Genomic DNA, 27,041 nt, shown 5'->3' with positions numbered 1-27,041 from the left:
GAAGCATGTTACGTTCTGACCAATATCTTTCTTTTAGCCCTAAAAAAGCTTATGGGGGGTGCCTGGCCAGAATGAGCATTGCATTGCGGGACTCTTCTCACTTCCTTCTTGAGGGAAACGGGATGGTGTAAAGAAAAAACCAAGACATAAAGCAATCTATAACAGCAAAGGTATTAGGTTCAGGAGCTGGGTGGGTCTTAATAATCTGCCAAGAAATTCTCTGAGAGGTGTCAGTCCGTACGAACTATTGTTTGGGACTAGAATGTTAGTCCAGGACCTTGATAGTCAGACTTCAGTGGTTAAAGAAAAATGCTTTGATATCAAAGATCGTTTGGCTATTTTACAGGACTTAAATGAAACAAGAAAAGACCTCAGCAACATAAAGTTGAAACAACAGCCAACAACCACTGAAGAGAAACCACCTGTCCCAGCAAGGCCTGTCTGGATTCCAAAGATCGGGGATCTGGTCAGAGAGAAGATCGCGGAAAAGAAGGAATTTGGGCCTTCTTACAGAAAAGCAGTTCCTGTCTTGTCTGTCAACGGGACAAGATCAGTAGTACTACCGCCCCTTGCTGGTAAAAAGGAGAACCGAGTTGTATCAATCGACCTGGTTAAAACACAATCATGTGGCCAATAACAAGTAGTAGGCCAAGTGGACTCCCAAGAAGTAGTAGAACACCAAAGTTTGCTACAAATACAGAGGTTCAAACTGAGAGACTAATCAAATTTGAAAAGTCTACAGTGAATCAACAAGGACTATGCAACAAAGCAATGGAACTTAAACCTCTTAAAACCCAAAACAAAACTTTACATCAAGAAACACCAATCTACAATGAAGTAACAAATGACTATGATGATGTAACAAAGCAAATTCCTAAAGCAAAAAGGAACACAGAAGCAATTGGAACAATTGACAGAACAGCATCCGGCTACTTCATCAACTTCGATGATTTTTCTGAGGATCCGAGTGAACCAGAAGTACAGCCGACAACAAGAACCTTTAAAGATAAAGCGAAGAAACTCTATCATCAACTAAAAGAAACCTATCTGATTTCTCCATGGATTGAAATTTGGGTGGCACTAGGTGCATTTGTCCTCATACTTTGGCTCATCATGGTACTATGCTTGGGACATTTCATTGAGGGAAAATATGCTAAAATGGACACAGCAAGCCAGAAAATCAACTTGGTCCTTAAACCACACACGTCTTCACACGTCGAGAAAAGAGAACTTTCTTCAGTAAACTTCACAGCCTATCCTATACCTGGCGGGGTAGCATGGGACAATAGTGATTACGAAATATATGACCCGGTTGAGATCCTGAAGTATCTACACCAATTTAAGATTTCATTGAGATACTTTGTAAAACCAAGCACATTTGCAGATGATTGGGACTTTGAAAGTATTAATGATATGATGTCTGATCTAGTGATGTCAGCTAAATTTACAGAACATGATTATTTGCAAGGTTCATCTAATTATGATGAGATGTTTTGCTACAACCACTATGGTAACCATTATCTGCATAAATCTTCTCAACCTAGAAATGTTTTAAATTATAACCAATGGGAACATTGTGCAACTCCACCAAAAGGCAGTTCAAGGACATTTTATGATAAATATTCATACTTTTCAGGGTTTAACACAAGTAATGCAGAAACATTCTATTTCAAATTGTTAAATAAGACAGGAGTGAAAACCATGCTTACAAACACAAAATTGATATATTCAGACTAATTTTTTGAAAAAATGAATACATTTGGTTTTGATTTCTGGAACAATAACATTGAAACGAAAACGATCTGGGGCACAAAAGATTGGCAAGTGCAAGGTATAGAATCATTATTTAGAGCCTGCATGATCCCAGAACAAATTATATTTTTGAATGACACAATTCAACAGACTACCTGTCTTGGCCTAGCCAAAATCAAAGACTTAAACAAACCGTCTATTCCAAAGCCAACAACGGACAGTAATAGCACTACGGATGTTGAGATAGACGTAAACCATATTTTAAACCAAAATAGAACACATCCTGAATGGAAACAATGGTTGATCTGGCCTACAGACACAAATAACTGTCAAGACAGATTCCTGAACAAAATACAGGGGTTCACATTGACCAGGCCAGACCCTAGATACTCCCAGAGAAAACATCCAGGGATAGTAACTACTTACAGTGTGGGAAAGCTCTGCCTTCAATGGCTACATACATCCACACTGGCAGAAATTAAGCAACACCTAACTTTACTTAAAGATGGTGCTGACTTGCGTGATTTCATTATGGGACCACGCAAACAGCGTCAAAAACGTTTCATAGCGGCCTCTATATATGCAGCTTATAACAAAGCTTGGAAAGAAACTCAAATTGAGACAGCAGAAAAAATACGGGAAATTGACCGTGTTAATTTGGAAAAATCACTTTCTGTTGTAGACAATGGGTTAATGACTCTCTTCTTCCAGAATATATTCACTGGACAGTATTGTGTCTTCAGCAATCGATATAATAGAGCAAGACTTACTGATGTTACCACACGGTCAGTCTCAATTACGTTCTATTGTACCGCTTGGCTGGACGTTACAAAATCTGCGTTCAGGCTATGTGCCTTGGCGTTTAATCAACACGACGTCACTATTTAATATCTTTAACCTTACTGATAAACAAATCAGTTTGGCACAGAAGGGTGCTGACTATACAATTCTGAGCATTGAAAAACTTGAGCGATTACCATTGACAATGTCAGAACGACCTGTCATTGAATGGATAATACATGGGATAATAAATATTCCGATAACGACTTTCCAGTTTCAATACTGCCAAAAATATATACAGGCAGGCCAGTATGAAAGGTTGGGTAAAGGATACATTAAGTCAACATGGAACTTGCCCTATACACACACATGTGTCAGTAATAAAGGACAGAGTGTATTTCTTAGTGGCAATAATTGTGCGAGATCACTAAGTGGTATACTTCTGTGTCAGGGTATAGGTTTGCATGGGGCCTGTGAAGGGACTTCAAATAACCTTTCATGTCACCAACTAGGCGCACCTGCGACACAAATAGAACCATTCTTTAGGAGACTCTCGAACGGGAGTTACATTCTAATTGTAGATCACAGATGTTGCGGCTTAATGCCAGGAAAACCTTATCTCGTAAGCGTGACTACCAGGGTCATGTGCTGTGAAAGAGTATTGTTCCCGAATGATGCTCCAGACAGGGAGGCAAGGTTATGGCCCAGTTTAAAAATCTCTTCTATTCGAATTGATACTTTAAGCAGAATGAAGACTGTGCTCCTATAGACGCCAACCCGGTTGACGGCATCAAAAGAAACGTATGATCTCCAAGTTGCAAGGACAACGGCAGAGATTCATTCACTGTTATCAACTAATAGCCCCCTACACTTCGCAGAAATACTAAACGAAATCTTAAATATTTCTGATACAATGTTATCGCGAGTGTATTTAAGACAGTTTTTTCGGGAGCTTTGACCCCATTCAAAGCCATCCTTGGTATTTTTCCTAACTTCGTCCATTCCATCTTTGGCGGACTACCTCTCCTGTTGGGACTAGTAGCAGGCGTCCTATTTTTGCTACTTTTGCTTCGCTATGGCAAACGTGTCACAGACATGACTCCGGCAACAATGGAAGAAACGATCCTAGCTATCAGCTACCGGGACCGCATAACTAAAGTCCTTGGATTAGCACGGCTACGAGATTTAAATATGACCTGGTTTCTTTCATTCAGACCCTTGTGGCAGACCTGTGTTATGCCTGTATTAAGGTGCTTGCTATGCGGCGAGGAATGCGTGTTGGACACCTGTCTCACACTACAATCAGAAGTGCCATTGGATGCAGAGACTTTGTTGAGTCCAGTTAAGGCTCATGCATTGTGCTGTCCCCAGCGGCTACCTATCCTGATGACGGCATTCGTGGAGACTTCACCACTGCGATTGAAGGGTAGTGAAGTACAAGATGAAAGCAGCATCGATCAGGTACGACCTTCTGTCAGCAATGCTGATCAAACCATCACTGAAAGCAATCATGCTCATGACTGCATGGTAGCGTCATTTTCTAACCTAGTCGAGCTCTCACCAGAAGCTGTTGACTATTTTTTCGAACATCTTAATGATATGATGTTTTCGCCAGAACTGAAGGAATAACTTTAAGCAACATGCACACAGCGTTTCCTGAACTCTGAATTTGGCCTTCAAAACTTTGAAAACAAAGCCACTAAGAATTTTTCCAGTTTTTGCAAGAAAACGAGAACCTTTTTTCCAAAGCCAAAATATTTACATTTTTTTTTTGGGGCACTTATCTTCTGCTTAAAGTAGAACTATTCTTAGAGAACAGACAACTTCTATTTTTAGGTACCTCTAGAAGACATTACCTCGACCTCTAGGTTGTTTTCATGTAGAATTATATTTTATGTCATGAAGTGGTCTCGCAATTTTTCTTCTGTTTTAAGAGCCATTTCATGTGTTATTTTCACAAATCATTCATGCTGATATAACAATGTGCATCCTCTCTTTGAATGATTACACTGCTTGAATGCATACGGTAACTATATTCATTTTTCATGTATTACGCTAATCCATTTTTTAATACAAATTAATGTATTTTTGGGGCGGTTTTAAATACACATACTATATTAGTTATGTTTACTATGCTTAGGTTAGTAAATATGGACATAGATTCCGTGGAGTGGGTGTGATGTATTTCCCATGGGAACTGTATCGATATTCCTGTTTCTGACCCTTGTCCGGTTAATAAATCAATAGTGGCCATACAACGGCACAGAAACCCGTTTTCTGATTAGGTCATAGCGCATGCTACCACATTAGGCAAGCACTATTCCTCCAGCCCCCATAGAAAGCATACCGAGTTCTCAAAACAAATCAAACCTCCAGCAACCTGGGATTTCCCCCGCAGCTATTGTTTTGATTTAGCCAAGAACTCCAGTAAAGAATGTAGGAACGACCAGTTCTTATGACATCCTTATTGACGTATTTATGTCCATCCTTACGTCAATCTCGGCACCTTTCAGGTATAAATAATACCGACATTGCCCTAAGCAAACACACGGTGGTGACGAGATCGGAGCAGCGTGACTTGTCGAGGAGCCCAGCTGATGCAGAAGAAGCCCACGGACGCTGCCCTTCCCTTTTGACGCGCTGAGAGAGACGCTGCATTTTCTCTTGCCGAGAAATCCAGCTCCGGCGTTTCCAGCCGCCCTCGCAGGCAGCTGGGATATCAAGTCCTGAGATAGATATACCAGCCCTCCAGCCTTCTATATCCCAGGTACTGAACTGAATAACCCCTTACAGAGAATTCTTGAATCAGATCCTTGGCAAAGCAAACTTAACTTAAACTGCTACTTATCTACTCCCGCCCACGTATTAGGCTTAGGTCAGGTACACTGGGGTAGGCGTAGTTAGAAGCACCAGTTGAGTACGATTAGTCAATGTATATATGTATGTATCTATTTTATCCATTTTAAGTATCATATGGCAAAGAAACCATATCAATGCTTTTACAGTATTATTTTATAATTCTGTTTTTACTGTATGCACTTTACTTAACTATAAGTATTGCAATAATAGCGATTCATTTCTCTTGTATGAGAAAAGAGACTGATCAATAAATAACACCTTTTTATTGAACACGCCCGTCTCTTCCTTTTCTCTACAATCTGGTGAAACTAAGTATGCATGTACTGACTGAGTAAAATAAGTTGTCTTTTGTTTTCACACGACTCTAGAGATATACTCTTGACTAGGGGGAGCAAAGTTGTCATGTTCTATGGTTGTCAGAAACTAAATCCCTTCTTGTCTATCCAGGGAGGTTAAACTCTTCCTTGCCTATTCGAGAAAGTTTCTAGTGAACTCTGAGCTAGCTGGCAAACACATAACTTTAAGTCTAATATCGTCAGTAGAAGACCTAGTTAACCACAGTCCTACGTCTATACTATTGAAGATATTACTCCAATGCGCAGAGCCTATTGGGAAAATAGGAACTACACTACAATGGTATACAGCAGATAAATCAACTGTAGAGAAACATTTTGAGCCTTTCACAGTTGTTAGCATCTCTGAAATCCTGGGCAAAGGAAATTGATCTATAATAATATTATTGTTTACATTGCGCAAATCAATGCAAAGCTAACCTTGTCATACGCAGGTCTGGCAACCACTATGGGAGAAACCCATTCAGACGATTCAATCCTTTCAATAATACCTTCTTTGACTAAACCATCCAATTCAACTTTAACCTCTTCACGCACAGCTCAAGGGATGTTACCTGCCTTGTGAACCTTGGGATAAGCATTCTCTTTCAAACAAATTTCATGTTTGAAATTAGCCAATTTCACAATCTCTGATTTAAAAACATTTGGAAACTTTTTGAGCATGGAAGAACCAATGCCATTTTGTTCATCAATTAGAATAACAGGATTTGGACTATTAGTATTCAAAATATTGTCTCACTTTCCTTGATCAAACCAACTTAAAACAGACGGCCATTTTTTAGAAATGTATAAATTAACAATACAATGACGATTTTTAAATCTGAACACTAAAGATCTGAACCCTAGGATATCAATTCTTTCGCCAGAGTACCCCTCAGGACTAATATCAGATTTTTCTAAGTAGGTACCAATCCTATCTACAAAATTAGATCTCCAAACTGATTTGTTGACAATGGAATAGGGAGAACCCGAATCAGCATACATGTAAATTTTAACACCCCCTATAGTCATTTTACAAAATTTTTTTTATTGAAGCATTGTCAACATTTAAAATCGTTGCCCCAGCATCTTTTATGATGAGAACAAAATAACTATAGTCATAATCCTTTGAGTTTTCCTCATCATCACTCTCACAATTGTACTCAATACATTTGACCTTTTTACCCATCTTATTTCTTTTGCAAGCAGAGGCAAAATGCCCAATCAAACCACAATTGGAACATTTCTGTTTCAAAGCAGGGCAAGATTTTGAATTTGCTAAATGAGATTTACTATTACATCTAAAACATCTCCAGTTCTCTCTGTCTTCCTCAGCCTTCCCTCTAGGATTAAATCCCTGTATTTTCTTTTGAAACTCCATTTTCCTGTTGGTTGTCTTGGAATTAATCTTAGATACGATTTCCTTACTTATGCTGGCATCGTTATTCTTAGGATCATTACCCTTCACCTGCTGCGCACTCCAGCATGACAACTCAGATTTCCTCACAATAGCTAAGATGGTGTCAAGATTTTCATCATCATTAACCCATAACCTTTCCTGTATGGTGGAATTGCTGACGTGCATAACAACTTGATCCCTTATCAATTCATCTTGGAGTGTGCCATATTTACAATCTAATGACAAAGTCTTAAGTGCAGAAACATAATTATCTACTGTTTAATTGACAAGTCGCTCTCTCTGAAAGAACTTATACTTTTATATGCCAATACAAACCTTCAGTGTGCAAAATGTGTTAAACTCAAAAATAGCCCTATCAAATACATTCATGTCACTACCACCTTCTGTTACTGGTAGTTGATTATAGGCCTTGAGACCCTCAGGCCCTAGGGAATATAGAAATATCCCCTTCTTTTCTGCAGGTTTAATTTTACCATTTGTGGCTAAAGTCTCAATATAATTGATAAAGTACGCTCTCCACTCAACCCAAAGCATGCACGGAGAACCTCCCGCAGGCCAATAAATCTGTGGTGGAGCTAAAGTATAACCCTGTGCACTCATCCTCACTCAATGAATAACAATTAGAAAAAAATAAAAAAATATATGAAATAGAGAAATCCACCAAAGAGTGCCAATATGAAAGTGTTATCAAAGAAATCACATCATAAATACCTGCTGAACTCCATGTACAAAGCAGTTGGTAATAAAAATAAAATAATACAAATAAAACATACACCTATTCAATAAGACACAAAAAAACCATCAAAGTTGTTCAAATAGTAGAAAAAGCTTCGAAAAATCGTAGATGTCGCTGCGTTGCTGAAAACCGTCTCCTGACGTTGCAAGCACAAATGTTCACTTCCTGAATACCGCCATGTGCGTAATCCGCGTGAAGCGTAGACAGCGTGGAGCGTAGAGCACTCTTATCTGTGACGAAGGAAGTTTGAAGACTCCGACGAGAACGTTGAGCTTCATTGGCAGTAAGAACGTTGAGCTTCAGTGGCAGTAAGTAATGTTTACCTTCAATTTCAAAACGGCAAATGCACCAGTGCAAGATTTTCTCGACATACGCTCTAGGTTATAGTCTGTGGAAGAGCTCCTAATCGGCACCAAACCAAGTTGAGACTTCAAAAAACCATCCGAGCTTTGTCAACGCCAAATGGTCAATCCTTTAATTGCACTGTTAAAGTTATTCATCAATCGAACTTTGAGATTAAAAATAAAAATAATCCACCTAAATCTTCAGATCCAAATATCAAGAAATTCAACTCCTCAGCTTTCCATCTGTGCCGAATTCTTAAAAAAAACAGACCCTCTTCTCAAATAAACAAATAAGTATCATTAAGAGAAAAAATAAATAATAAACAAAACTCCAAAGGTGCTTCTTTATGCCAGCTTAGGTAGGGTACCTTGTCGCCAAATTGTTAAGTCCAAAAAGAAGCAGGTGGATTTAAATAAAATACGTTTATACCTTGAATCAATGAAGCACCTCTGAAAGAGGTCCGCAAGACTTCACATCAGCACAGCAACTGTCCTTCTCATCTGTTCTCCAACAACGGCCCGATCCATGGTGGAATGTAGAACTCATGGATCGTGCCATGTCCAAGAGCAAATAGAAAGAATAACAAATACAAAAGTAAATAGCAAGAAAGAACCTCGTGCATATACGCACGTGAACATAAACAGAGAAACAGCACGTGAAACAACACGCGCACAAGATATAACAGCGTATCTCAGCAGCAACATGCTGAGTAGAAGGAAAGTAGTGGGAAAGGTTAACATGTCCCGAAGATTCCAGGATGCAGAGGAGATTTCAAAGGTTCAGGTAAGTTTGCGTGCACTGGACATGACACGCACAGCTTTTTAAACAATAGCAGGGAGCGGTTAAACAGATACTTGTCCAGGGGTTTGCCAGTGACCAAGAAACCCCATAAACAAGATTTGGCACGTCCCCAAAAGACCAACAAGCAAAGGCCGGAGTTTGTCAAAAGTCCCTCTTGTATTCTTTTGCGGTAAAACGCAGACAAATGCTTCTATGTTCAATCTGCATAAAGCACACAGTTCCTGCCGCTCTGAAGGCAACTCACAAGGCACCACAACAAGCACAATTAAGATTGACAACTTGAAAACAGAAAGTAAAAGACATTTGAGCATATCCAAATGCATAACACCAGCGGGTATGACCACCAATGATTTTTGAAACTGTACCCTTAGTTGTACTTCATAACTTAGACATCAAGGACACCCCCAGGAGTTGCTCCCCATGACAAGCAAGGACTCAGGAGGCTCCTACCACTGATTTAAACTAGCAACAGAGGTTGTGGGCAGGTTGCACAGAGGTCACAGCACAATGTCCCAAATCCGTACACGGTGCTGGAGACACAATACAAATTGTGATGTAGAAACAGAACCTGGCACGCTTGGGTTGGGGCCAACCGATCTTCAGGTCACTGGTGGGGCTCAAGGGTGCCATATTGTTGTTAAAACACTGTTCTTATTTATTCACTACATTTTGTTGGAAAAATGTAGTGAATAAATGATAGTCCAATCCATGTAAGTTCTTTCCATGTAGGTTATTTAAGTGGATTTATTCAGGATACGATTTAAAGCTAAGACCCAGCAGGAGCAGCCTTCCTGCTGCTCAGCCCATCCACCAACTGACTCACACACTCACCAACATTCTGTCATCACAGTCACACTGGCTGGCAGCAGGTATAACAGGTTCCATCAGTTAAGGAGTGGGAATTTAGAAGTGAGGAAGTACAAACGAGAGGCAAACTCACCCCCAAACTGTTATGGCTATGTATCTGTTCTGAGCTTACCATTAAGTCATCTTTGATGCATGTATGTTCTTCATTTGACCACTGAATGTTCGTCATGGAACTTGATCTGGCAGTTGGCGCTGGATCGAGGTCCGTGAGAGTTGCAATTTATTTACTCCAGAAATAAACCCAGATTATAACTTGCTTGACTCTGGAAATCTTACTTTTTATCCCTGACGACAAGGTGAAGCTACAGGAATACAACCCTACACGATATATATATAATTTTGACAAACACATGCATTTAATGGTATTGCAGTTTCTAATTATCTCTGAGCCGAACTGTTTGACATGGTGTTCTTCGAGACAACGGGAAACTGGAAGCCATCTGGCAAGTGCCTTTGAGTGACTGATTGGTTGCGGAAGGTACAGAAGAATGTTTATGGTTTTATCCTTGTCATCTATTTTATATTAACATGTCTACTTCATCTGAACAGCCTCATTTCTTAACTGAAAAAGGTGAGCCTGTGTGACCTTGGAAAAGATGGAAACCTATTTTTGATTCCTACCTCATAGCTGTAGGTGGAGAAAAATGTTCAGACTGTCGTAAACAAGCCATACTTTTGTACAACCTGGGCATTGAAGGAAGAGGTCTATATGAAAGTCTTGACTTGATTGAAATAGGCAGTGAGACAGGGGAACCTAGCAATGTTTATGTCATGTCTGTGTTAATGTACGAGAGACATTTTGGGCCACTTATAAATATTGTCCTAGAGAGACATACATTTTTTTCCAGGGTGCAAGGGAAGACAGAAAACATTTCAAACCATGTTGCTCACACTTGAGATTTTGAACATCTGACCGCTTCATTGATCAGAGATCAAATTGTCAGGTGCACAAATAATGTTAAGGTTCAGGAAAAGCTTTTAAGCAAAAATCCTTGTTTGAAAGGTGCAGTTGCCATAATTGAAGGTATGGAAAACACTAGTATGTGGGTAGGTGAAATGAGGGATGATAAAAACAAAGATAGTACTGCTTGCGCTATTGAAGACAGTAGTGAGTCATCTGTTAATGAGGTCTACAGAGTCAATAACCAAAATGAGACCGAAATGTTACAGATTTGGGAGTGATGGTCATTGGACAAATAGCCCAACATGGTTTGCGAGATTTGCATTTTGTAAAATTTGTGGAAAGAAAGGTCACTATGCTCGTGTGTGTAGAGCAGCAAGACAACAGAACATAAATCACATTGGTCATGATATTAATGTTGTTTCTAGGATACGTGAGGATGGAAGTGTAGATGTAGATCCTATTGAGAAGCCTGAATGTGAAATAACTGTTGGGTGTCGGAAAATATTAGTTTTAGCAGATTTAGGATCACCATATACAATGATAGGTGATAACAATTAAGACACCACATTTGTATGTGAGAATGTAGAATTACTACCTTCAGACGTTAATCCTGTAGGCTATGGTGGGGTAAAAATTGATGTACTTGGATATTGTATCAAGAAGATTCAATTTTCTGACCATCAGACTGTTGGAAAAGGTTATGTAGCCAAAAGGGGTGACAATCTCCTTGGATGGAGACATCAAAGAGATATGGGAATTACACTCAATCCTAATAGTAAACAAAAAGTGTTGTTACTGGCAAAACCTGATCTACCTTCAGAAATTTTCATGAAATTTCAAGAGGTCTTTGAACACAAGATTATTTTTAAAAATGGTGCTACGCCATTTGTATCAAAGGTGAGGAAAGTTCCTCATATGATGATGGAACCATTAGAACTGGAAATTAGGAAGCTCAAGCAGAGAGGAGTAATGGAGGAGATAGGGAGTTCTGAGTGGCTGGCTCTGGTAGTTTTGGCACCAAAGGATGGTGGAAAGCAAATTCCTCTCTGTGCGGATTTGAGAGGTTGGAACAAACATATCTGGGTTGATAGGCAACCTTTGCCGAATATAACTGAGATTTTGACTCTCATTAAGGATGCGAAAATCTTTAGTGTGATGGAATTGTCATCTGCTTAACACCAGGCTAAGCTACATCGGGAGTCTAAGCACATAACATCATTTGTTACACCAGTGGGGGCTTTCCAATTTTTGAGAATGCCTTTTGGACTTGCTTCCGCTGCAGCATGTTTTCAAAGGATAATGAAACAAGTGTTAGAAGGGTTGAATAAAGTGTTGTTTTTCAAAGATGATATTTTGCTGTATGGTAAGGATGTCAGTGAACATGATGACATTTTGTGGAATGTGTTCGGAAGGCTAGAGTCTGCAGGATTGGTGATTAAAAAAGAGAAATGTAAGTTTAGAGTGACATCTGTAACTTATCTTGGTCATACAAGTTCTAGTGAGGGGATTAGTCCCAAGTTAGAGTTAGCCAAAAGCATAATTGAAGCTCCCAAACCAATTAACAAAGACCAGATACGTTCATTTCTTGGTTTAGCAGAAATTTGTTCTATATTCATACAACATTTTGCTTCTATTTCACAACCAATGAGAGCTCTTTTAAGAAAGGGATCTCAGTTTGCCTGGTCCAATGAATGTGACATGGCATTTAATGAAGTGAGAGATTGTATTGCAAAAGATCCTACATTAGGTAACTTTGATGTGAATAAAAAAAACTATTTTATCTAGTGATGCAAGCCTTTACGGTTTAGGTGCTGTACTTTCTCAGGCTGTCAATGGTGATTTGAAGGTTGTAGCTTTTGCTTCACGAGCTTTGAGGGGGGCAGAAGAGAGATACTCTGTCATTGAACAAGAAGCATTGGCAGTATTTTGGGCAATTCTTCCCATACATTTTTTTCATGGGGAATACCTTTTATTGTAAGGTCAGATCATAAACCACTTTCTAAGATTTTCACCTCCAGAGATATTGACAACCTTTCTCCGAGAATTTCTCGATGGGTTGATGGTTTGTCCAACTATAATTTTTCAGTTGAATTTGTTCCTGGTTCTAAGAATTGTATGGCAGAATGTATGTCCAGGTTACTGGTTCAGTCTGGCTTAGCCACGGTAGATAACATTTTAATAAATTGGGTTTGTGAATCTGCTTTGGAAGATACGGAGTGGACTGGTGCATATGGAAATGATCCTGATTTTTCTATGTTGAAAGACGTTATTGTCAACGGTTGGCCGGAAAAGAATTCACTGTCCACAAACATGTCCAATTATTTTTGTGTGAAAGATGAGTTGAGCATTCTTGACGATAACATTTTGAGAGGTAAGCGTTTAGTGGCTCCATGTGATCTGAAATCTAAACTAGATAATTTGGCTCATGAAGGGAATTTAGGTTGAAACAAAACCAAAGCAAGACTTTGTGAATGGTATTGGTGGCCAAGAATGGACCATGATGTGGAATGTGTGGTAAAAGATTGTTGGCAATGTGCCAATAATGACAAATGTAAAAAAACTTTTCTTCACCTATTTCACCGGTAAATATACCTGATGAACCGTGGACAAAATTAGGTCTTGATATTGCAGGCCCTTTTGAGTTGCTTAATCATGATAAATGTTTTGTTTTGCTACTGGCGGATTATACTTCCAAGTGGGTGGTAACCAAATGTGTTTCATCAGTTAATTCTCGTGTTGTTATTTAATTTTTGAAAGATGAGTTCTCTAGGGAAGGTGTTTCTAAGACTTTAATTACTGGTAATGGAGCATAATTTATCTCAGATGAAATTAAACTTTTCTGACCAGTTTGGCTATTGTTTATTTTAAAACTGCTCTTTATTCACCACAAGTGAATGGATTAGCAGAGAGCATGAATAAAATTGTCAAAAGCTGTGCTCAGAGAGCAATTTTAAATAGGGTGCCTTTGAAAACTGCTTTAAGAGAAACTTGGTGGGCACATAGAGTAACACCTAACAGCGTTACATGTGTGTCACCATTTGCAGTTCTCAGAGGCAGGAAACCTCATTGCAAACTGAATCTGGTTTGGATGGGATCTGATACTTCTTTACATGACCAACTTTCTTCCTCTGAAATGAGTGTGCGGAGACGGAATTATCAAAATAAATATAAAACATTTTTTGATATTAAACATTCTACTAGGCAGATTTTGTGGAATGTTGAAGATACTGTTCTTGTGTGCAAACCTGGTATTATCAAGAGTGTGCATTCAAGGTTCATGGGTCCTTTTGTAATTTCTATTGTCAAGAAGAATGTGGTAATTTTGGATTTAGGTGACGTTTGGAATACATCTCGTTTGGTCAAAATTTCTAATCAACACTCTTGACTTTCACAGCGAGTTTGTATCAATCATCACGATAATGTTACTCTCAACAGAGATTCTGGCAGGTTAAAAAGAAAACCAAGATGGCACGATGATTATTTTATGAATACTCATTGATCACTGAATATAAGTTTCTTTTTCAAATTTCACTAAAATTGTTCAATTCATTAGTTAAGGTATGTTATTGTGTAATATATATTTCCTTATGTCACTTTCTTTTGTTATCATATTAGGATAGGAGATGTGTTATGGCTATGTATCTGTTCTGAGCTTACCATTAAGTCATCAGTGATGCATGTATGTTTTACATTCCACCACTGAATGTTCGTCATGGAATTTGATCTGGCAGTTGGCGCTGAATCGAGGTCCGTGAGGGTTGCAATTTATTTACTTCAGAAATAAACCCAGATTATAACTTGCTTGACTCTGGAAATCTTACTTTTTATTACAAGCATGCATAATTGAAGGGGCTCCAATAAGGTATATGGAGGCCAATAGGCCTCCACCTAAGTAGGGCCAACAGCAGTGTGCCATTACATGAAGGAGAATATTCACACCAAGAAGCCATGCACTTTCCTCTGTCCACAAATGATAAAAGTCCACCTACATTTTGTGCGACCCCTAGGAAGTCACAGCATGTGCAGTGTCAGCCATACCCTCCATCAAACGCTGCCATCAAATTAATTGTATTTATGTATTTTATCTATTTGTATAACACCAGAATCGACCTCCGAACGGGTATCTCTGCACTTGGACGGGCAACCTGTGGAGGACTATCTGCTGAAAATCAAAGACAAAAGAGAGTAGTCTTGAGATGCTTCCTGAATTGAAGGTGATCTGAACATTGTCTCAGATGTAGTGGAAGCTCGTTTCAATAGCAAAGGCCCAGATAGGACAGGGACTTCCCGCCCAATCTGGCCTTCCTGATTCGGGGAACGACAAGAAAGGACTTGGATACCGAGCAAAGTGACCTCGGAGGCGTATGAGGTATGAATTTATCAGAAAGATAAGTGGGACCGAGGTTAGGCAGAGCCTTATGTATGGTACAGCAGACTTTAAACTTCACCCATTCCCATATATGGAGCCAGTGGAGCTGATAGAGCAGGGGACGGGAGGCTGTCCTGGGAGGGGCATTAAGTACCAAACGAGCCGCCATATTCTGGATTACCTGCAGTCTGCTAAGTGAGGACTCATTAGCAGAGACCAACAGGCCATTGCAGTAGTCCAGATGGCTTAAAATAAGTGTGGGTCAGTGTCTTCCAAGTTGAGTCGGGGAGCAATGGAAAGACTCGGCGCAACAAACCCAGCATGTGGAAACAGGAACCAGCTGTCTGAGCAGCGTGCTCCTTCAAAGTAAGGGCCTGTTCCAGGTGAACTCCAAGATTCTTAACACAGGTTTTTGGAGCAGGGGAGTACCCAGATCGGCTGGCCACCATTCAGGGGTCCATAGTAATGGGGCCTCTCCAAAGAGAATAATCTCCTTCTTCCCCACTTTGCAATGGAGGAAGTTACTCCTCAGCCAGTGTGAGATAGCTCTCATGTCTGAAGAGAAGGCCAACTGTACAGATGGAGTGAATTTATCGAAAGGAAAGAGCAGCTGTGTATCATCAGCTTAGGAGATGGGAATAAACACACACATCCTGAGAAGGTTGACAAAGGGAGCTACGTAGATATTGAACAGGGTTGGGCTCAGGCAAGAGCCTGGGGCACTCCCTTGGTCAATTCTATAGGCGCAGAATGATATGGGCCAAGATTGATGGTCTGAGAGTTGGAAGATAGAAAGCTCATCATCCACTGATGGGCCGAGTCTCTAAGTCCGATCTCCTTCAATCTCCTGAGCAATATCTGATGTGAAACTATGTTGAACACGGCGGATAGGTCCAGCAGCATCAGAATCATTGATTGTCCCCTGTCTAGAGTCATCCTGATGTTATCCGTAACCACTAGTAGGGCTCATTCTGTGCTGTATTTGGGCCTGAAGCCTACAGGGTAGGGTCTAAACTATCGGTCAGCTTTACATGGTTGGAGAGATGTTTGTATATATGCTTCTCCGGTAGCTTGCTCAGGAAGGAAAGGAAGGAGCGAGATGGGATGGAGATTAGAGAACTTAGTCAGCGTGGCCTTGATGTTCTTACAGATAGGCATGACCTGTGCTGCTTTCTATTCTAGCGGGACGTGACCCTCTCTCAGAGAGAGATTAAGAAGACACTCAATGGAAGAGGGCAGTTGACAGGCAAGAGTGGTGGTGACTCTGTCCGGGATGGTATCAAGGGGGGAACCTTATTTGACAGTGCGAATCATTGTTTCTACCTCTGCCAGTGTCACCAGAGGGAAACTTTCAAGCAACTGGGAGGTTATTTGTGCTGGCTGAACAGATGGTGCAAAATCCGGAGATTGGCTCCCTGGCAGACTATTTTACTGTAATTTGTGATGTTGTTGCAAAGTGTTTTTATAGGAGTCATTAGATTTCCACAGGCCTTGGTGCTGGTAAAGGACTGGAGAATGCAATATAAAATGTTTGGATCATTGTGAGCCTGATCTAATTGAAGTGTGATGTGGGCTTTATGTGCTGCCCTGATATTCCCATGATAATCGGACAGAGTAACCAAGAACCGGTCTCTGTCTTTCTCAACATGGGTGAGATGCCATCGTCTTTCGTGTTTCCTTCAGAGTTGTTTCTGAGATCAAAGATGAGGGGAATACCAGGCAGTCTGAGGGGCTTGGAGATATTGGGGAGTTATTTCAGTGGTGCCAGTTGGTCAATGGCACTAGAGACAGCCAGATTGTGCTTGGCAAGAGCATCCTCTATATTATCCTGTGCTGTTGTCCAATGCATTACAAAGGAAGCTTGAAAGCCCTCCGGGGTAACTTTTTTCCATTGTCTGCAGGAGTGATGGATGACAGGGTTGTGCCACTAGAGCGCCAACCTCCCTCTTAGCCGGAAGTAGGACGAAACACCCTCCACACAAACGAGCTAGTCTCGCGGGGACCGGGGAGTAATGTCTGAGAACAAGAGTGCGGGGTAAGTGACAGTAGCAGCCAAATATCAGTAAAAACTCAAAAGTAGCAAGAACTGTGCAAAGCGCAATACTAAAATTATCAGGGCTGTTTCAGCAATCACACCTGCCGCACTGCCAGCGCGCGTCCGCTGCGCGGCGAGTGGAGCATCTGGTTAAGTAGGACAGGTTGTGCCACTAGAGGGCCAACCTCCCTCTTAGCCGGAAGTAGTATTAAACTCCCTCCACACAAACGAGCTACTCTAATGGTGGACAGGGGAGGAATGGCCGAGAACATGAGTGTGGGGTAAGTGAAAGTAGCAGCCAAATTTCAGTAAAAACACAAAAGGAGCAACAACTGTGCAGAGAGCAATATTAAAATTATCAAGGCCGTTTCAGCAATTGCACCAGCTGCACTACCAGATTTGCAACATAGTGTTGGTGCCTATAAATGTATCTGACAGATAACGGTCCATGTATGATATGATGCCACTGGACAGTCAATTGAGTAGGGGAGCTAGGAGCAAAATAGATGTGCACTATGTGCTGGTTCAGGGATGTGCTTTACATTTGACAAAGCAGTGCCAAATGGCAGGCTGGGGCTCTACCTCAGACCCAGGTGTGCGGCACAATGCAGAAATCAATGGAAGATAGTAATAAACCAGTCCATACCTCTTTCCAGGTTAGAGCATCACATGTCTGTCACTGGTCCATAGAAGGGAATGTAGGGCGGCTGCACTGCTGGCAGCCTTGCCATTAGGCTGATGAGACCTAGGTACAAGATGGTGGAAAGCAGTCCATGTAAATGGCAGCGCTATTGCCCTTGAGCTATGTTGCCAACTTAATTTGGGCTACTTGTGTTCCAGTTCAGGGAGGACCTGGCTTGGCAGTTTAGGCTGGACTGTTCCCATTGGAGTAGGAACAAGATGGATTTGCAGATGGCTGGGTCCAAATTTAGGTGACATGGTGGTCAAACAACAATGGATTGGGATGCAGCCCAAGCAATCGCCAGTGAATAAGATTAATTCAGTATTACATCTATCACCATATTTTTGTTGCACTTCAACCCTTAGACAGCACGCACCACAGGTAACACAGTCAAATGCTACCAATTCTACAGCCCTTTCACCTCCAACATCTGCCATGAATAGGGTTATGGACATTCCAGGATTTAAGCCAGTGAGAATGAGCAGGCAACACTGAAAAAGCCAATGCCCACAACTTTGATAATGAAGAAGATGGTACAAGACTACCTGGATGACCATTCAGACTTCTAGATGGATTACAAGTCTTTGACCTATTAGTATGGGAAAATGGAAACAAAGGGTCCTACTCAGAAAGGTAAAGCTACAGGTTTAGGTTTACCAAAATTAGATGTATTCTACTTAGGAGTTCTATTACTACTTTTAGATATACACCATTTACAGTGTAAAGTAAATCAAAATTGTAGACTTAAATATTTCCACCCTTTGACAAAATGGGATAGAGTCTAATTTACAAGTGTAAATAACTACTGCTAACCTTTCACATGCAGACGAAGGCCTACACCATTGAGATGAACATCTACTGATGGAAATGTATAGGGAAATTTTTAAAAAGTAAATCAATTATTGTATGGATGAAATAGAATAGTAATTTTATATAATGATTTTGGATGAATGATACAATAAGAAAAATGGTACCGCACATTTAACTTATTTTTTTAAATATATATTACATTAATTTAAATATATTACATTAAAATAAAGTCATTTTTAAGACTTGATAAATGTATTATATTCAACCATACATGAGCATTTTTTAACACATATAAAACAATATTGAAATATATTATCAGAATTATTTAAAATGGATTTCTTTATTTATTTAAAAGCATAGTATTAAGTATTTTCAAGATTGAAATGGTAAACATAATATTACATAGTTTATAACATATTTATAATTCCTATTCAGTTAGATAGCATTGGTTACATTAAATTATATTTATATATAAAACAAATTACTTTTCACAGATGAGCAGGGGTCTTCCATACTGTGGTGGAGATATCCATTCAGAAAAATTATAGGGACATTTAAAAAACATTATATGAAATGATGCATTACAAATAAAATGAACAGCTAAAAGCTTGTAGTATCTTATATGTGTTCAAATTAAAAGTTTAGATTATAATATATTTAAAGTAATATATTTATTTAAATATTAAGTTGTAAATGCTTTTTTATTGTAAAATATTTTTCAGTGTTGTAATCATTATTTTTAAATTATAAAAAAATGTTTTAACATAAAAACAAAATTACATATGTTCCTCCCAAAAAATAACTTTTTATACTTCAGCTCCTGCATGGGAAGTTTTGCACTAAGCAGTTAAACGGGAATGTGAAAAAAGATGGCAGAAGGCCAAAACATTGATTTCGTAATTTAATACAGAAATAATGGCTGAACAGAATAACTCCAAATTTGGCGGAAAGTTAGAACTGTACATATAAAGTATGCTTTTCATTATTTTGTGTGTGGGTGGTCATAAAAGGGCCAATCTCCTAAAAACCTTGAGACACCTAGACTGTTGGGACCCTCAGGACTCTACTTGGAGTCTTGTGGTATGGAAAACGAAAAAAAAATACTTGTTTCCCATCGGCTGAGAGAGTCTTTTCTTCAGTCAGTAGATGGGTTACTGTGGTACCTGGGACCTCACGAGCTGATTGGCTGGGTGCAACAACTTTAAAAAATGTTGCAGTCACTATCACAGGACTCAGGTACTTGGCTCAAAGTATTTGGATGTTGGGCAGTGTTTTTTACCTCAGGGCAGGATTACCATTTGTGATGTGCCCAGGAACTTGATTAATTAAAATAAAGGAAAACCCTTCCAGAGGCAAATCTTATTTCACACCTGAGCAAGGCCCTTCTCCAGTCAGGCAAGCACCAATACCAGTGGGAAATTAGCCTGATCAAAAACTGATAAAGGGTACCCACAGAGGAGGGTTGCTCATTTTTCTGGGCTGTGGGGTTGTCACACAGGTTCTTCACAGGAAAAGAAAGGTTTTTGCTATCTTGGATTTAGGCAGAGAGGTGCACTATGGGATTGCTTGCTATAGGGCTTACAAGAAGTGCTGCAAATATAGTTAGTTTTACCCTGGGAATGTTTATCTTTTTGGTTAGGAAGGGGGCAGGATTCATCCACAACCTGGTGCTAGGCACAAATGAGGCACGCACAGTAACCTCCTCAGAACACTAGTGGGCCAATGGAACATCAGGAGATGATTGAACATGCTGTCTGTGACCTGAAAAGACATGAACTGATTCCTCTCTTGCACATAGGAAAAAGAAGTGGACTTCAAGGTTGTGAGGGACGACCTCCTGTTCAATCTAAAGGAACACAAAAAGCTACAAGAGACATTTCCTGCAACTGCCCATCTAACCATTTTTATTTGGACCTGCCCTGGACCCTTCTGGTGGCTTATGCTTGAGGGAATCTTTAGCACCAAGAGCTGTATCCCAGATCCTTTGATCCTTGGCTGTCTCGAAGTGTACTTCTCCTAACATATCCTGAAACCTAGGACTTTTTGGCTCCCAGGTACTATGGAAGACTGAAATCAAACTGCCAAGCTGATGTTGGTTTGTTGCCTCTGGGATGAATATTCAGATTGCTTCCACGCTGAGCTTTTCTGCAGCAAAAAATCCAATTCAGAAGAACTTCGTGGAGAAGGCATCAGGCCTCATGAAGCCACGTTTTGTTGCAAATTACAGACATGTCCCTCTAGAAGAATACAAGCTTCACATAAATGATTGTTTCCAAAGGTAAATATATTCAAAGGTATCAAACCAGTTATGAACCTTCTTTTGATACAAAAATAAAATTTCTCCTGCTCTGAGCTGTCCCATCAAAACTCATTTAGCAGCTATCCAACATTGTGGAGCTCTCTTTGGCCAAAGGGTGTTGCCTCTCCCCACAGATTATTTTTTTATTCCATCTCTGAGGCTAATACCGAAAGTAAAATGTCTGACCTGACTGAACCTGATTTCTGTATCTGACTCACACTCCATTGGAGTCAGCCCTAAACCACACCTATGGACTGTTCAAGCACAACCAGATGAGTGTGTTTGCCTCTTCACACTTCATAACTCCATTTTGAACATTAAACTTTAAGATTCTTTAAAATCCACACCACTCTGTGCCCTATTGGAATTTTATCATTTTTATACAAGTTTTTAGAGTGGTTTGGGATTCCGATGGAGTTCTGACTTTAGTACTGTTTTGGTACTGCATACATACTTTGCACATTGTCTTTAAGTTATTCCTGTCTACTCTCTGCGATAGCTACCAGGGGCTTGAGCTCAGGTACGTTTTGTGAATTTTAGGATTCACCCTAACAAGGATTTTTTATATTTACCCCACACCCAGATTGTTACAGCTAATAGTTTGGAGCAAAATATGTGTCTTTTCTGAAAAAGTCGATGCGAATTGTTGGGCCAAAACAATTACTTTCTGTAACACTTGTTGATTGCTAATTCACATTGTGCTAGAGGCAGTTAATACTTATGATATTTCCTTGGATGTAGATGGTATATGATGCTTTATTTGTTTCTTTATGAGTTCAACTAACATTGATTTTTAATCAATATATTTAGTAAAGTGTGCTGTTCAATTCACTGTTGTGTTATGTTATAAACATTTATTAAGCACTATCTGTTACCCAAAGATGTACTGCTTCTGTGTTGACTCTTACCCGAAGCTCAGAGCGGAGAATGGTCCATTTTCTTGTGAACAGACACGTTTTTAACGCCTTTCTGAAAGCCAACAGGTTGGTTGTGCCTCTGAGGTGGGGTGGAAGATCATTCCATGCTTTCGCTGCGCCAACTTTAAAGCTTCAGCCACCCCAGATGGCCTTTTTTACAAAGGACACAAGTACCAATTTACCATCAGAAGAGCGCAATTAACTGTTTGGTGTATACCAATACAACCGCTCCTTTAGATAAGCTGGACCCGTCCCATGAAGGGCTTTATGGACCAGACACAAGGCTTTGAACTGGATATGCTTCCTAACTGGCAACCGGTGAAGCTTGCGAATCTCAGTGGAGCTTGGAGCGTATTTTTGGATACCAGACAACAGTCTGACTGCAGCGTTCTGCAAGAGTTGCAATTTATGCATGAGTCTGTCCTGGATATTAAAATAATGACTATTACAGTAGTCAAGCCTAGCCATAGTGAGCGCTGTAATGACCGTATGTTGTCAGTCTTTAGGTAAAAGAGGCATGATTTTCTTACAGGACCTGAGAGCATAGGATGTAGCAGAGGGCACTGTGTGTACTTGGTCCCTGAAACTGAGATTGTCATCCACCCACACTCCCAGGTTCTTTACCTCCTAGCTGGGCATGGGGGGAGGACCCAAAGTGTCTGCTCACCAATCTGGTATCCAGAAATTAGGATCGTTGCCAAAACACATCACCTCCATTTTTCAGTTTAAAACAGTTTTAGGCCATCCAACTCCCCACAGCATACATGCAGTCCTTAAACCGGGCTGCAGTACCCAACAGCTCATCTGGTCATAGCAACACCCCAATTTGGGTGTCGTCCACGTAAGAGGTCAGGCTAAACCCAAATGATTGAATAAGGACACATAAATGTTAAAAAGTGTCATACTCATTGAAGACCCCTGCGGGACACCACATAGCAGAGAAAATGGTTCAGACGAGAATTCACCCAAAGACACTGACTGACTTCTATTTGACAAAAAAGATCTTAGAAGTTTCCAGGTGGAGCCTTGTACTCCGATCTCTTGTAGTCGGTTCATCAACAAAACGTGATATACCGTATTAAAAGCTGGTGCAAGGTCTAACATAATCAATGCAGCTATATCTCCTTGATCTAAAATGGTCCTGATCTCTTCAGTAGATTTAAGGAGTGCAGATTCAGTGCTGTGCCCCACTTTGAACCCATACTGAGTAGGGTCCAATGCTTGTGAGGCCTCCAGGAATTGACTAAGTTGAGCATTTATATTGTTCTCAACAATGTTTGCGGGTAGAGGAAGTCTAGAAATTGGCCTGCAATTGTTGAGATCTTTAGCATCTGTCATTTAAAAAAACAAATGTGTTAAAGAAGACCCTATCTAAAATACGCTGTGAGAATGAGAATGAAAAGAGGGAAAAGACATCTACAAACGATAAAATGGAAAACCAAAGTACTGTTCCACCAACCTGGCACTGAAGCAGTCATTTTCATGCTGAAGTACAGTGCACATGTGAACAGGCAAATGCAATCACTCACAGGCTCACGGAGCCAATGGGTGAAATGGGCTGCCCCACTGTCCCATGGTCTATGCTTCACAGGCAGAAGAAATATATGAAAGGCACTTAAAAAGGCAAACACCTTAAGAAGGCTCACCAAACTCTCCTCTGCGTTGGTGTATGTATGTATTTGCAAAAGGCTGCCATAGACCTAAACCTGTCTGACGAGATCTAAAAATGACTTTAACACACATACACACATAGATGAATATTACACATGAAAATATAAATATGTACACAATTACAGTTGGCTAAACTACACAAATCCCTCCTAAAACTAGAGTCAACAGCTTGGGAAGGAGGATTAACACAGTGACTGCAAATCCTTTTCCTCGTTTTGGAAAAGAGAGTACCCAACACTAAAGTCCCTATCTACTATGATAACAAAATAGCTCTGTATGGGCTTAAATGCAGTGTAATAAGATTCTCCCTTAAAAGCATGCTGGTGTATCAAAGGCAGTTCCCTATGAATAGGACGGCCTACTTATTTTAATGGAACGGTTCACAAAAACACCAGATTTATGGCAAATAGCATAACTCTCCCCAGTGAACCAAGCAGGGCTATAGCCTCAGCCATTGGCTCATCACCATAAACAAGTCAGGGTTATGATATGGAGCATATGCTTTACCACAAGGCAATCATCAGGCAGTCACGAAATAACAATACATTTGACAAAACATGGCACAACTCTTTTTAAAGTGGTTTACCAAGTATCAACATGGTGTAAATATTATTACTCTATTGATTGTTTTATCGGGTAACCAACAAAAAATCCTGTGCCTACTATACAAATGTTTTAAATTCCATGTAACACAACACCTTCCTGGATGCTTTAAACCAGTGCAATAACGACTAATCTGTAAAGACAAATGCTTGTCACAATGGATCCCTACTATATTTTTACATAACTTTTCCTAATATGTTTATTATCAAACCTACAACATCATTCATACAGTTTCTCAACTAATCAATGTGGCTGATTGCCTTATCGGTGGTTTTTCAAAAAAGCCAAAAGAATTTACTGTTTTAGTTAGCTAGAAGCGTAACAATTTTACAATAACACAGTTATTAAAAAAGATAAGGAATACCAAGTGTGGAGAGTCATAGTTACAATCTGACTAAAGGTCTGTAAAAAAACCAACATCCTGAACAATGAGCTTGGGGTGGAAAAAAAGGTGATTAAAGTTAAAAATAAATTCAAATATTGATGCCCTCAAAGGGTTTAAGTAGGTGTTAAAAAGGCTTGTGCAGGATACATACTGGGAACAATAGTAGTGAGGGGTAGGCAAAGGGGTAAACTTTCCCTCATTATATTTTGTGCTTTACCAGGGAGACCCTTACCTCACCAGTACCTGATTTTGGGTTTAGTTGTGTAATAGTCCGTTATCAGTTTTTGAGTGACGGTGACAGAGTAAGAATCAGCAGGATGTGGGCGGAATAGGTCATCAAGCTTCTTGACGTACTTACAGCAATTCAATAGGGTTCTTGTATCAGTGTGAGAGAATCACATCGACAAAGCCTACAGGCAAGAACAAGGGGCCCGATTCACAAAAGTAATCTGAGACAGAATCCTAACTTTACGACTTTCGGTATTCACAAAGGGCATTTAGGAATAGTAACGTTAGGACTCCTAACTTTACTACTCCTAAATGCCCTTTGTGAATACCGAAAGTCATAAAGTTAGGATTTTGTCTCAGATTACTTTTGTGAATCGGGAGCAAGCTTCCTTCATTATGTAAATTGGTTTCTCAAGAGATCCTGGGGCGTCAAGCATCATACAACAGCACAGAAGGTGTAACTATGATTCTTTCTTATCATTTCAGAGTATGCATGCTCTCTCCTTGCCCAGGTGGGCCAATGTGTTAAAGTAAGGCACTGGTAGGTCTAACAGGCACATAAATAAAATTTCTCTCCAGACCCGTCTGATTCTGTCTTCTAAGAGGTATGGCTGTGGCTCCCCTGCTAGAGAAGGGATTGATCAAGAGCAATCGGATGCATGAGGGCTTTAGGGAGTGAGTGTCCAGAAGATGCGTGGTTGATTTCAGCTGCCTGTTGATAACCCTTTTCCATGCTGTGTAGGGAATAGCATCTGGGTTTAGTGATGGACCTCCAATTCGCACAGAGGCTATTGCTTTTTTAACTTGTCTGTGCCAGAGGTTAACAGGTCTCTCCAATGCCTCTTTTAGATGGGTTTTAAGTGAGTTTGCTGGTGCTTTCTCTTCCCTTATTTAAAATTTCAGGGTGTCAGCCTCACAGGTGAAGGTTTGTCTTCAGGTGCCCAGCAGATGAAACACTTTTTTGTAGTCCATGCATTGAGTGTGTTCTAGGTTGGGTGCCCAGGCCTTGGGAAAAGCCTGTTGGCCGCACTGTAGTGCTGGGAAGAGAGAGACCTTCATGGCCTTTAGTATGGGTAGAGCTTAGGTACTGTTTAAGTACTTATTGAGACAGGTCAGACTGTATGTGATGGCTGCAGCTTTCTTTTTCAGGACGGATAGGTGGGCCATTGTCTGGAGGTCTCCTTGAACCATTCCCCCAGATAGTTGTACTTCATATTTGGTTTAATGGTCACGGCCCCCATGCACCAATTTTCTTCTTTTTGCACTGACCAAAATCAAGACTGTTGTCCTGGTTGAGTCTGAGGAAATTGACTTAATTTTATTCCTGGAGTTTACTCAGAGCTCATTAGATCCCAACTTTGGGGTGGCCCGTTGTAACAATATTAGCAGCATATTGTAACATGTGTGGTTTTGAATGGCCAAGTTGTGGAGGTATCAGGCAACTGCTCTCCAGAGATATGCCCAAGTCAGCTATATATAGGGTGAAAAAGAGAGGGATGAGGGTGCACCTGTGCTTTAGGTTGCCTTGCCATCATTTGTGATTTTAGAAGTTACAGTGCCTGGGCCTGTTCAAGTACAGTGATGTTGTCAATTGTTGGAGATGCCCCACAAAACCCCATTTAAATGAAAGGAAACATTTATTTTTATAAGACCCGATCCTCTAACTGTTTTAAGAAGAGAGTGGGCACAGGCTTTGGCCTCTAGGTTCAGGAGGGCTATAAGTCGATAGATGGATGGAAATGTCAGATCGCCTTTCTTGAAGATCTGGCATACAATGGATCTCTTCCATGAATATAGGGTCTGCGCAGCAAGAAAGCATGGTTAAAAAATGGGTTGACACCTTTTTCCAGTCCTCCGGAGCACATTTGAATAATCTCACTAAAAGGCCATTGGGGGCTGGTTCTCTGTCTTCTTACATGACTTTTATGTGTTTATAAACCTGGGCCTGTGTGGCAAGAACTTGAATTTCTTCTGGTGTTTGGTCTATGGTCCCCAGCTGAGGGTGTCACTCAATCCTGTTGGCAGGCTGTTGTAGAGTGTTTTTACGTGTCACACCTAAGAACGTTTTGGAATTGTGTTGTACCTGGTATAGTTAGGAGATCTGAATTTGTTGATTTAATTTCAGAAGGGACTAGGCTATTGTCCGGCAGCATTTGTTGTATGTTTAGCCTTTATTTTAGTAAAGAATTTTTCTTTGCCTCCCAAGTCGTTTGCACAAATGAACGATATTCTTGCAACGTTTGTAG

This window comes from Lissotriton helveticus, chromosome 4_1 (assembly GCF_964261635.1).
Source record: "Lissotriton helveticus chromosome 4_1, aLisHel1.1, whole genome shotgun sequence".
Lineage (NCBI taxonomy): Eukaryota > Metazoa > Chordata > Amphibia > Caudata > Salamandridae > Lissotriton > Lissotriton helveticus.
The sequence above is the reverse complement of the archived record's forward strand: the minus strand, read 5'-3'. Positions refer to the sequence as shown.